We start from the raw sequence: 11,638 nt of genomic DNA, 5'->3' as shown, positions 1-11,638 counted from the left end.
CTAAACTAAACTAAACCTCACATGTTATCGTGACGTCACACACCCCGTACACACATAAAACAGGATTTTCTCTCTATTTTCGTTATTAAACCTTGTTTAATTTATATAATTACTCAAGCAATGTGTTTTGATCATATTATATCGCTGAAGAAAAACTATGTGCATCTTCGGTATCAATTAACCGGATTTGGTCCATATAATAACAGGTCACTATACTTCAGGTTTCCGTAGTGTAGTGGTTATCACGTGCGCCTCACACGCGCAAGGTCCCCGGTTCGATCCCGGGCGGAAACATTTGTCTTTTAAATGTTTGTTTTCATAATCCATTGAAATAAACTCCAAGTGTCCAACCACTTGGGTCGGACGGTAGGGCGACGGTCTCGCTTCTTGCAGGTCGGCGTTCAATCCCCGACCGTCCAAGTGGTTGGCTGCCATTCCTTCCCCCCGTCCCATCCCAAATCCTTATCCTGACCCCTTCCCAGTGCTATATAGTTGTAATGGCTTGGCGCTTTCCCCCTGATAGTTCCCTTTCCTTCCCTTCCCTTCAAAGACCTAAAATTAATAACAAAGTGTATTGACAATATTTATTAAATCATAAAACTTATGCTATTTTGTAATATGTTAATACTACATTATAGTAATTATTATATTGAGGGTCATATAAGTATGTATTGTGGAGCAGAGTGGCGCAGTGGAAGCGTGCTGGGCCCATAACCCAGAGGTCCGTAGATCGAAACTACGCTCTGCTACAGTCTAATTTTTCCTACCATAACACCCCAAATGGCCGGGGAGGATTTACTGGGCGCAAATCCTTAACTGTAGCCTCTGTTTAACTCAGCAGTAAAATGCGTACTTGGTTGTAACAACGATTCTTCGCGACGGGGATCGTATTCCAGGGACCTGCCCGAAACGCTACGCGTACTAGTGGCTGTACAAGAATGTAACAACTCTTATATATATCTCAAAAAACAAAAACAAAATGAAATGTTTATATCTTTAATAAATGCAATCCATTCTCCGTACATTTTGTAACTATGTAGAGCACCGAACATATAAATTAAATATTGACGTAATGGACAATTACATAGTAGAATTTGGTACTACCTGTATTCACCTTATAGTTCGGAAAAAGTATAGCTAAAATCAAACAGATATATTCCAAGGCCTAGTATAACATATATGTACTATATTTGGCCTCAGCATGTATTAGGCCTTGGATGGTAAGTTACGTTAGGTTTTATGAGAAACAAATACAAAGGTTCGGGCCAACCTTGCCCGAAACGCTTTGCGTAATAGTGGCTTTAGACATTGTATGTACAAGCTCTATCTATAAATCCAACAACATGTTTGTATCTCAACTTGTATGTATGTACTTTACCTTAATAAACATTTGATTTGATTTGACGGAACCTTTGCCGGTTTATCCAAATTCAATAATACCAAATTCTACTATCCAATTGTCCATTACATCAATATATGCACGATGGAGGATGGATGTGTTGCTTATAAGCACTGCTATTAATATATCATAAGCTCCTACATAGATTACACACAGAAATCACAATAGCGTGATGCATCAAATGAACAAATCCACAAGGTCCGTGACGAGGGTTCAAACCTACGTCCGAGAGGATCCCAGACGCGTCCTTAATCGACTGAGCTACGACATGGTAAAAGAATTGCAACCACAAGTTCTACTGATCATACTTGGATCCTGCAGCCTCTCTGAGACACAAACCAGGGTTTTACACAATTCCCCCCATGCACCCGAGCTCTGTCAATAAGCCGCTCTACCTCTTCGCCCTTACTTCGTTTTTAAAGAGGTAGAACGGCTTATTGACAGAGCTCTGGTGTATGGGGGGAATTGTGTAAAATCCTGGTTTGTGTCTCGGAGAGGCTGCAGGATCCAAGTAAGGTCAGTAGAACTTGTGGTTGCAAATCTTGTACCATGTCGTAGCTCAGTCGATTAAGGCAGCATCTGGGATCCTCTCGGACGTAGGTTCGAACCCTCGTCACGGACCTTGTGGATTTCTCCTACATAGATGTTATTACTGCACGGTTGTCTTAGGTTTGCTATTAATATAAATGCCGATATTTCTTAAAGTATTACAATTCGGCGGACACCAACTAGGCTATGACGCTCCCCTACCCAACATGACTCATCTGGGAAAGCTGGGCGAGGCTAGTCCCACCAAGTGTCTGGTCACCAACCTCGGATAAACATTCTATTTTATAGATATAGGTTATATAAATATATAGAAGGGGGGGGGTACCATCTCTGGTTGCGTTTGTAGGGACCCTCGACCTCGAAGAAGACGACATGCAGCATCCGGGAAGCCTTGTGGGGCACCCGCATAAACTTACATATTGTGTTTTCACCCCTATATTTTTTTATTTTGTCATTTTATTTTATTTAAAATTTCATTACACAAAAAGAGTTACAACATTGGTTACATTCAAAGTACAAGACTTCTTATTACAGGTTGTAGAGTTCCTCCAATATATAGTTTTTGTGTTAACTAATACTATTACATATATATTATTACCTATATCTTCTAGTCGTAGTAGTAGCAGACATTCATCAGTCTCAGGAGACTATGGAGTTGTGCTCTGGTTGTCGGTCTGGAGTGGCCACTCCAGGGCACAAAGCCAGGGTAGGTTGATACGGGGGAGAAGCTGTCAACCATGCAGCAGGTCCCCCCTCTCCACGGCGCCGAAAGTCTCCAGTGGAAAGGCAAACGCCAATACGATTGGTTCCAGCGCCGTCGCAGGAACTGTGAGCTCCGGAGTTGACCTGGAAGCTTGTGAAGGGACTCATAACCCGGAGACCGCCGTGGTCGGGGCCGGAGAAGAACCACCCCAGCAAGTGCAAGAACGACCCCGGCCTCCTGAAGCAGAGCCTGGGGCTGCTAGAGCCCAAGGAGGAGGACTTCAGAGTCCCGCACCTACGGGTTCCAGGCGTAGTTCAATAACTAACTGATAAACATAACTTTAATATTGATTCATTAACTAAGCTCAATAACTAATTGATAAACCTTAAAGAACTGGTGAGAACAACTGTGTACACTTCAGTTTGCTGACATTTATTAGAGCTGTGCTGCTTATAAAATACGTTTGTGTTCGATCCCCGATGGTCCCAGTGCTTGGGCACCGTTTCTCCACTCCGTCCTCTCGATTCTTGCAAGGTCCGCGTTCGATCCCCGATGGTCCAAGTGTTAGCTTTCCATTCCTTCACTTCGTCCTTATATATCCCAGATGATCTTAATATCCCTTCCAAGTGCTATATAATCATACTGGCCTAGTACTTTCACCTCATAATTACCTTACCTTACCTCGCTTCCTCAGAGACTTTTCCTTCCTGATTTTGTCTTCTCACGCCTCAGTTGTCAGTTGATGATGTATGATGAAGTGGATGAATGTATGACTGTTGAGTTCTTCATTAAGCAGGAAGAGTCGTGGCCAGACTGGGAGGTCGGACCCGGTGTTAAGGGTGTTAACACTGGGGTGTTCAGGGTGTTAACACCCGGTGTTCGGGGGTGTTAACACCGGGGTGTTCAGGGTGTTAACACCCGGTGTTCGGGGGTGTTAACACCGGGGTGTTCAGGGTGTTAACACCCGGTGTTCGGGGGTGTTAACACCGGGGTGTTCGGGGTGTTAACACTGGGGTGTTCAGGGTGTTAACACCCGGTGTTTGGGGGTGTTAACACCGGGGTGTTCGGGGTGTTAACACTGGGGTGTTCAGGGTGTTAACACCGGGGTGTTCAGGGTGTTAACACCCGGTGTTTGGGGGTGTTAACACCGGGGTGTTCGGGGTGTTAACACTGGGGTGTTCGGGGTGTTAACACTGGGGTGTTCAGGGTGTTAACACCGGGGTGTTAACACTGGGGTGTTCAGGGTGTTAACACCGGGGTGTTCAGGGTGTTAACACCGGGGTGTTCAGGGTGTTAACACCGGGGTGTTCAGGGTGTTAACACCGGGGTGTTCAGGGTGTTAACACCGGGGTTATCTTGAGGTTATCTTGAGATGATTTCGGGGCTTTAGTGTCCCCGCGGCCCGGTCCTCGACCAGGCCACCACCCCCTGGAAGCAGCCCGTGACAGCTGACTAACTCCCAGGTACCTATTTACTGCTAGATAACAGGAGCATTCAGGGTGAAAGAAACTTTGCCCATTTTTTTCTGCCTCGTGCGGGAATCGAACCCGCGCCACAGAATTACGAGTCCTGCGCGCTACCCACCAGGCTACGAGGCCCCTTCGAGGGGTGTTCAGGGTGTTAACACCGAGATGTTCGGGTACTCACCTAGTTGTGCTTGCGGGGGTTGAGCTCTGGCTCTTTGGTCCCGCCTCTCACCCGTCAATCAACAGGTGTACAGATTCCTGAGCCTATTGGGCTCTATCATATCTACACTTGAAACTGTGTATGGAGTCAGCCTCCACCACATCACTTCCTAATGCACTCCATTTGTCAACCACTCTGACACTAAAAAAGTTCTTTCTAATATCTCTGTGGCTCACTTGGGCGCTCAGTTTCCACCTGTGTCCCCTTGTGTGTGTGCCCCTTGTGTTAAATAGCCTGTCTTTATCTACCCTATCAATTCCCTTGAGAATCTTGAATGCGGTGATCATGTCCCCCCTAACTCTAATGTCTTCCAGCGAAGTGAGATTTAATTCCCGTAGTCTCTCCTCGTAGCTCATACCTCTCAGATCGGGTACTAGTCTGGTGGCAAATCTTTGAACCTTTTCCAGTTTAGTCTTATCCTTGACTCGATATGGACTCCATGCTGGGGCTGCATACTCCAGGATTGGCCTGACATATGTGGTATACAAAGTTCTGAATGATTCTTTACGCAAATTTCTGAATGCCGTTCGTATGTTGGCCAGCCTGGCATATGCAGCTGATGTTATCCTCTTGATATGTGCTGCAGGAGACAGGTCTGGCGTGATATCAACTCCCAAGTCTTTTTCCTTCTCTGACTCCTGAAGAATTTCCTCTCCCAGATAATACCTTGTATTTGGCCTCCTGCTCCCTACACCTATCTTCATTACATTACATTTGGTTGGGTTAAACTCTAACAACCACTTGTTCGACCATTCCTGCAGTTTGTCTAGGTCTTCTTGAAGCCTCAAACAGTCCTCTTCTGTCTTAATCCTTCTCATAATTTTGGCATCGTCCGCAAACATTGAGAGAAATGAATCTATACCCTCCGGGAGATCATTTACATATATCAGAAACAAGATAGGACCTAGTACAGAGCCCTGTGGGACTCCACTGGTGACTTCACGCCAATCGGAGGTCTCACCCCTCACCGTAACTCTCTGCTTCCTATTGCTTAGGTACTCCCTTATCCACTGGAGCACCTTACCAGTTACACCTGCCTGTCTCTCCAGCTTATGTACCAGCCTCTTATGCGGTACTGTGTCAAAGGCTTTCCGACAATCCAAGAAAATGCAGTCCGCCCAGCCCTCTCTTTCTTGCTTAATCTGTGTTACCTGGTCATAGAATTCTGTTAAGCCAGTCAGGCAAGATTTACCCTCCCTGAACCCATGTTGTCGATTTGTCACGAAGTCCCTTCTCTCCAGATGTGCTACCAGGTTTTTTCTCACGATCTTCTCCATCACCTTGCATGGTATACAAGTCAAGGACACTGGCCTGTAGTTCAGTGCCTCTTGCCTGTCGCCCCTTTTGTATATTGGGACCACATTCGCCGTCTTCCATATTTCTGGTAGGTCTCCCGTCTCCAATGACTTACTATACACTATGGAGAGTGGCAAGCAAAGTGCCTCTGCACACTCTTTCAGTACCCATGGCGAGATCCCGTCTGGACCAACAGCCTTTCTAACATCCAGGTCCAGCAGGTGTCTCTTGACCTCTTCTCTCGTAATTTCAAACTCTTCCAAGGCCGCCTGGTTTACTTCCCTTTCTCCTAGCACAGTGACCTCACCTTGTCCTGTTGTGAAGAACTCTTGGAACCTCTTGTTGAATTCATCACACACCTCTTTGTCATTCTCTGTATACCTGTCCTCGCCTGTTCTAAGTTTCAATACCTGTTCTTTCACTGTTGTTTTCCTTATGATATGACTGTGGAGTAGCTTTGGTTCGGTCTTGGCTTTGTTTGCTATATCATTTTCATAACTTTTCTCTGCTTCTCTTCTCACCCTGACATACTCATTCCTGGTTCTCTGGTATCTCTCTCTGCTTTCTAGTGTTCTGTTATTCCGGAAGTTCCTCCACGCCCTTTTGTTCAGTTTCTTTGCTTCCATACATACCCTATTATACCCTGGGTTCTTCTTTTGCTTCTCGGATTTTTCCTTTTGGGCCGGGATGTATCTGCTTACTGCCTCCTGACACTTTTGGGTGACATAGTCCATCATATCTTGTACAGACTTAGCTCTGAGGTCTGTGTCCCAAGGTATTTCCCTAAGGAAGCTTCTCATCTCCTCATAATTTCCCTTTCGGTATGCCAGCCTTTTGTTTCCTAGTTCTTTTTTGGGGGGGATAATTCCTAGCTCTACCAGGTACTCAAAGTTCAATACACTGTGATCACTCATTCCCAAGGGCGCTTCCATCTTGACTTCCCTTATATCCCACTCATTTAGGGTAAATATCAGATCAAGCATTGCTGGTTCATCCTCTTCTCTCATTCTTGTTGGATCCTTGATGTGCTGGCTTAGAAAGTTTCTTGTTGCCACGTCCAGCAGCTTAGCTCTCCATGTTTCTGGTCCTCCATGCGGGTCTCTGTTCTCCCAATCTATCTTCCCATGGTTGAAGTCTCCCATGATTAGTAGTCCAGATCCATTCCTGCCAGCAACAGAAGCTGCACTCTCCATTATGTTAATAGTGGCCATATTGTTTCTATCATATTCCTGTCTGGGTCTTCTGTCATTTGGTGGCGGATTATATATGACTACAACTATAATTTTTTGCCCTCCAGTTGTTATTGTTCCTATTATGTAGTCACTGAAACCTTCACATCCCTGAACTACCAACTCCTCAAAATGCCAGCCTTTTCTTACCAGCAGAGCTACACCACCCCCACCTCTCCCTTCTCTCTCTTTCCTCATAACATAATAGTCCTGTGGGAACACTGCATTTGTTATTGTTTTCGTCAGCTTTGTTTCTGTGAGAGCTATTATGTCTGGGTTTTCCTCTAGTACCCATTCTCCAAGTTCATTTGCTTTATTTGTCATACTGTCTATGTTAGTGTACATTGCCTTGAGGCTCACTTTCTTCTGTCCCTTCTCAAATCTCCTCCTTGGTGAATGTTCTGCTGGTGGAGGAAGCTGTGCCATGGGTGTGAGGATTTGTGAGGTGGATACCAGGGTTGCAGAGGATACTGGGATGAGGGGTGGGGGGTCAAGTGACGGGGGAAGGACAGGGAGGGTATGGGGTGAACGGGGCGGGAGGACAGGAAGGAAAGGGTTTTTTTTTTATGCAGAGGAGGGTGGTGGGGTTGCCCTCCCCGCTGGTGTTACTGGGTAGCTGGTTGTGGGTTCCCCCCTCGCCTCTGGGGGTGATGTGTTGGGAGCTGTGGTTTCCTGGTTTTCCCCTCTCGCCCTGCGCTTCTTCCTTGCTTCTGCCGCCATGGCCCACTCCTCCCTCGTCATGTCCCTCTGGAGGAATACTTTTTTTGGGTGTTAACACCGGGGTGTTCAGGGAGTTAACACCGGGGTGTTCAGGGTGTTAACACCGGGGTGTTCTGGGTGTTAACACCGGGGTGTTCAGGGTGTTAACACCGGGGTGTTCGGGGTGTTAACAATGGGGTGTTCAGGGTGTTAACACCGAGGTGTTCGGGGGTGTTAACACCGGGGTGTTCAGGGTGTTAACACCGGGGTGTTCGGGGTGTTAACACCGGGGTGTTCAGGGTGTTAACACCGGGGTGTTCAGGGTGTTAACACCGGGGTGTTCAGGGTGTTAACACCGGGGTGTTAACTGCTGAGAGTTCGAACTCTCGGTTTAGTCTTCCTTTTTTCCATATATTGGCTACAAAATACTTTAGTGTTAGTTCAATAACCTTTGTCATCTATTTAATCATATTTTATATTTCAATCACGTTTTATATATTGATTCTTGCAACTTTCACATATTATAATATATATTATTATTATATTATTATAAAATAGTAATAATATGTTGTGAGTGTTGCAATACAACAATAACATTGTGAGTGTTGCAATACAACAATAACATTGTGAGTGTTGCAATACAACAATAACATTGTGAGTGTTGCAATACAACAATAACATTGTGAGTGTTGCAATACAACAATAACATTGTGAGTGTTGCAATACAACAATAACATTGTGAGTGTTGCAATACAACAATAACATTGTGAGTGTTGCAATACAACAATAACATTGTGAGTGTTGCAATACAACAATAACATTGTGAGTGTTGCAATACAACACATAACATTGTGAGTGTTGCAATACAACAATAACATTGTGAGTGTTTGCAATTACAACAATAACATTTGTGTTAGTGTTTGCAATACAACAATAACATTGTGAGTGTTGCAATACAACAATAACATTGTGAGTGTTGCAATACAACAATAACATTGTGAGTGTTGCAATACAACAATAACATTGTGAGTGTTGCAATACAACAATAACATTGTGAGTGTTGCAATACAACAATAACATTGTGAGTGTTGCAATACAACAATAACATTGTGAGTGTTGCAATACAACAATAACATTGTGAGTGTTGCAATACAACAATAACATTGTGAGTGTTGCAATACAACAATAACATTGTGAGTGTTGCAATACAACAATAACATTTGTGAGTGTTGCAATACAACAATAACATTGTGAGTGTTGCAATACAACAATAACATTGTGAGTGTTGCAATACAACAATAACATTGTGAGTGTTGCAATACAACAATAACATTGTGAGTGTTGCAATACAACAATAACATTGTGAGTGTTGCAATACAACAATAACATTGTGAGTGTTGCAATACAACAATAACATTGTGAGTGTTGCAATACAACAATAACATTGTGAGTGTTGCAATACAACAATAACATTGTGAGTGTTGCAATACAACAATAACATTGTGAGTGTTGCAATACAACAATAACATTGTGAGTGTTGCAATACAACAATAACATTGTGAGTGTTGCAATACAACAATAACATTGTGAGTGTTGCAATACAACAATAACATTGTGAGTGTTGCAATACAACAATAACATTGTGAGTGTTGCAATACAACAATAACATTGTGAGTGTTGCAATACAACAATAACATTGTGAGTGTTGCAATACAACAATAACATTGTGAGTGTTGCAATACAACAATAACATTGTGAGTGTTGCAATACAACAATAACATTGTGAGTGTTGCAATACAACAATAACATTGTGAGTGTTGCAATACAACAATAACATTGTGAGTGTTGCAATACAACAATAACATTGTGAGTGTTGCAATACAACAATAACATTGTGAGTGTTGCAATACAACAATAACATTGTGAGTGTTGCAATACAACAATAACATTGTGAGTGTTGCAATACAACAATAACATTGTGAGTGTTGCAATACAACAATAACATTGTGAGTGTTGCAATACAACAATAACATTGTGAGTGTTGCAATACAACAATAACATTGTGAGTGTTGCAATACAACAATAACATTGTGAGTGTTGCAATACAACAATAACATTGTGAGTGTTGCAATACAACAATAACATTGTGAGTGTTGCAATACAACAATAACATTGTGAGTGTTGCAATACAACAATAACATTGTGAGTGTTGCAATACAACAATAACATTGTGAGTGTTGCAATACAACAATAACATTGTGAGTGTTGCAATACAACAATAACATTGTGAGTGTTGCAATACAACAATAACATTGTGAGTGTTGCAATACAACAATAACATTGTGAGTGTTGCAATACAACAATAACATTGTGAGTGTTGCAATACAACAATAACATTGTGAGTGTTGCAATACAACAATAACATTGTGAGTGTTGCAATACAACAATAACATTGTGAGTGTTGCAATACAACAATAACATTGTGAGTGTTGCAATACAACAATAACATTGTGAGTGTTGCAATACAACAATAACATTGTGAGTGTTGCAATACAACAATAACATTGTGAGTGTTGCAATACAACAATAACATTGTGAGTGTTGCAATACAACAATAACATTGTGAGTGTTGCAATACAACAATAACATTGTGAGTGTTGCAATACAACAATAACATTGTGAGTGTTGCAATACAACAATAACATTGTGAGTGTTGCAATACAACAATAACATTGTGAGTGTTGCAATACAACAATAACATTGTGAGTGTTGCAATACAACAATAACATTGTGAGTGTTGCAATACAACAATAACATTGTGAGTGTTGCAATACAACAATAACATTGTGAGTGTTGCAATACAACAATAACATTGTGAGTGTTGCAATACAACAATAACATTGTGAGTGTTGCAATACAACAATAACATTGTGAGTGTTGCAATACAACAATAACATTGTGAGTGTTGCAATACAACAATAACATTGTGAGTGTTGCAATACAACAATAACATTGTGAGTGTTGCAATACAACAATAACATTGTGAGTGTTGCAATACAACAATAACATTGTGAGTGTTGCAATACAACAATAACATTGTGAGTGTTGCAATACAACAATAACATTGTGAGTGTTGCAATACAACAATAACATTGTGAGTGTTGCAATACAACAATAACATTGTGAGTGTTGCAATACAACAATAACATTGTGAGTGTTGCAATACAACAATAACATTGTGAGTGTTGCAATACAACAATAACATTGTGAGTGTTGCAATACAACAATAACATTGTGAGTGTTGCAATACAACAATAACATTGTGAGTGTTGCAATACAACAATAACATTGTGAGTGTTGCAATACAACAATAACATTGTGAGTGTTGCAATACAACAATAACATTGTGAGTGTTGCAATACAACAATAACATTGTGAGTGTTGCAATACAACAATAACATTGTGAGTGTTGCAATACAACAATAACATTGTGAGTGTTGCAATACAACAATAACATTGTGAGTGTTGCAATACAACAATAACATTGTGAGTGTTGCAATACAACAATAACATTGTGAGTGTTGCAATACAACAATAACATTGTGAGTGTTGCAATACAACAATAACATTGTGAGTGTTGCAATACAACAATAACATTGTGAGTGTTGCAATACAACAATAACATTGTGAGTGTTGCAATACAACAATAACATTGTGTTGCAAAACATAAATAACTTGTTGTCTGCGTTACAACTAAGAAATAATGTATAGCAAGTATTTCAGGACAGAAATAACGTGTTGTGAGTTTTGCATCACAGAAAAAAATATGATGCAACACTCACTCACAACACGGTAATTATGTGTTACAATAAATTATTCCATACTGGTGCAACACTCACAACACGTTATTCTTGTGTTGCAACGTTGTGACACCTACAACATGTTATTACTGTATTGCAGTACTCACAATACATTATTCTGGGCTATAACTCAAAATACGTTATTTTCTGTTGCAAAACAATTTTTTTTTTATTTCTGGAGTTGAACAATCACAATATTTTATTTCTGTGTTGCATC

The 11,638-nt window shown here is 41.7% G+C and overlaps 1 non-coding gene across 1 annotated transcript; it reads left to right on the top strand.

Annotated features, from left to right (window-relative positions):
- Positions 1–221: 221 nt before the first annotated feature.
- On the top strand, positions 222–294 carry TRNAV-CAC (transfer RNA valine (anticodon CAC)). The gene has a single exon. It is a non-coding gene; the product is annotated as a tRNA-Val (tRNA).
- The last annotated feature ends 11,344 nt before the right edge of the window (positions 295–11,638 follow it).

This window comes from Procambarus clarkii, chromosome 17, assembly GCF_040958095.1.
Source record: "Procambarus clarkii isolate CNS0578487 chromosome 17, FALCON_Pclarkii_2.0, whole genome shotgun sequence".
Taxonomy (NCBI): Eukaryota; Metazoa; Arthropoda; class Malacostraca; order Decapoda; family Cambaridae; genus Procambarus; species Procambarus clarkii.
Note: the sequence above shows the minus strand (reverse complement) of the source record. Positions and strands in the feature narration are given on the sequence as shown.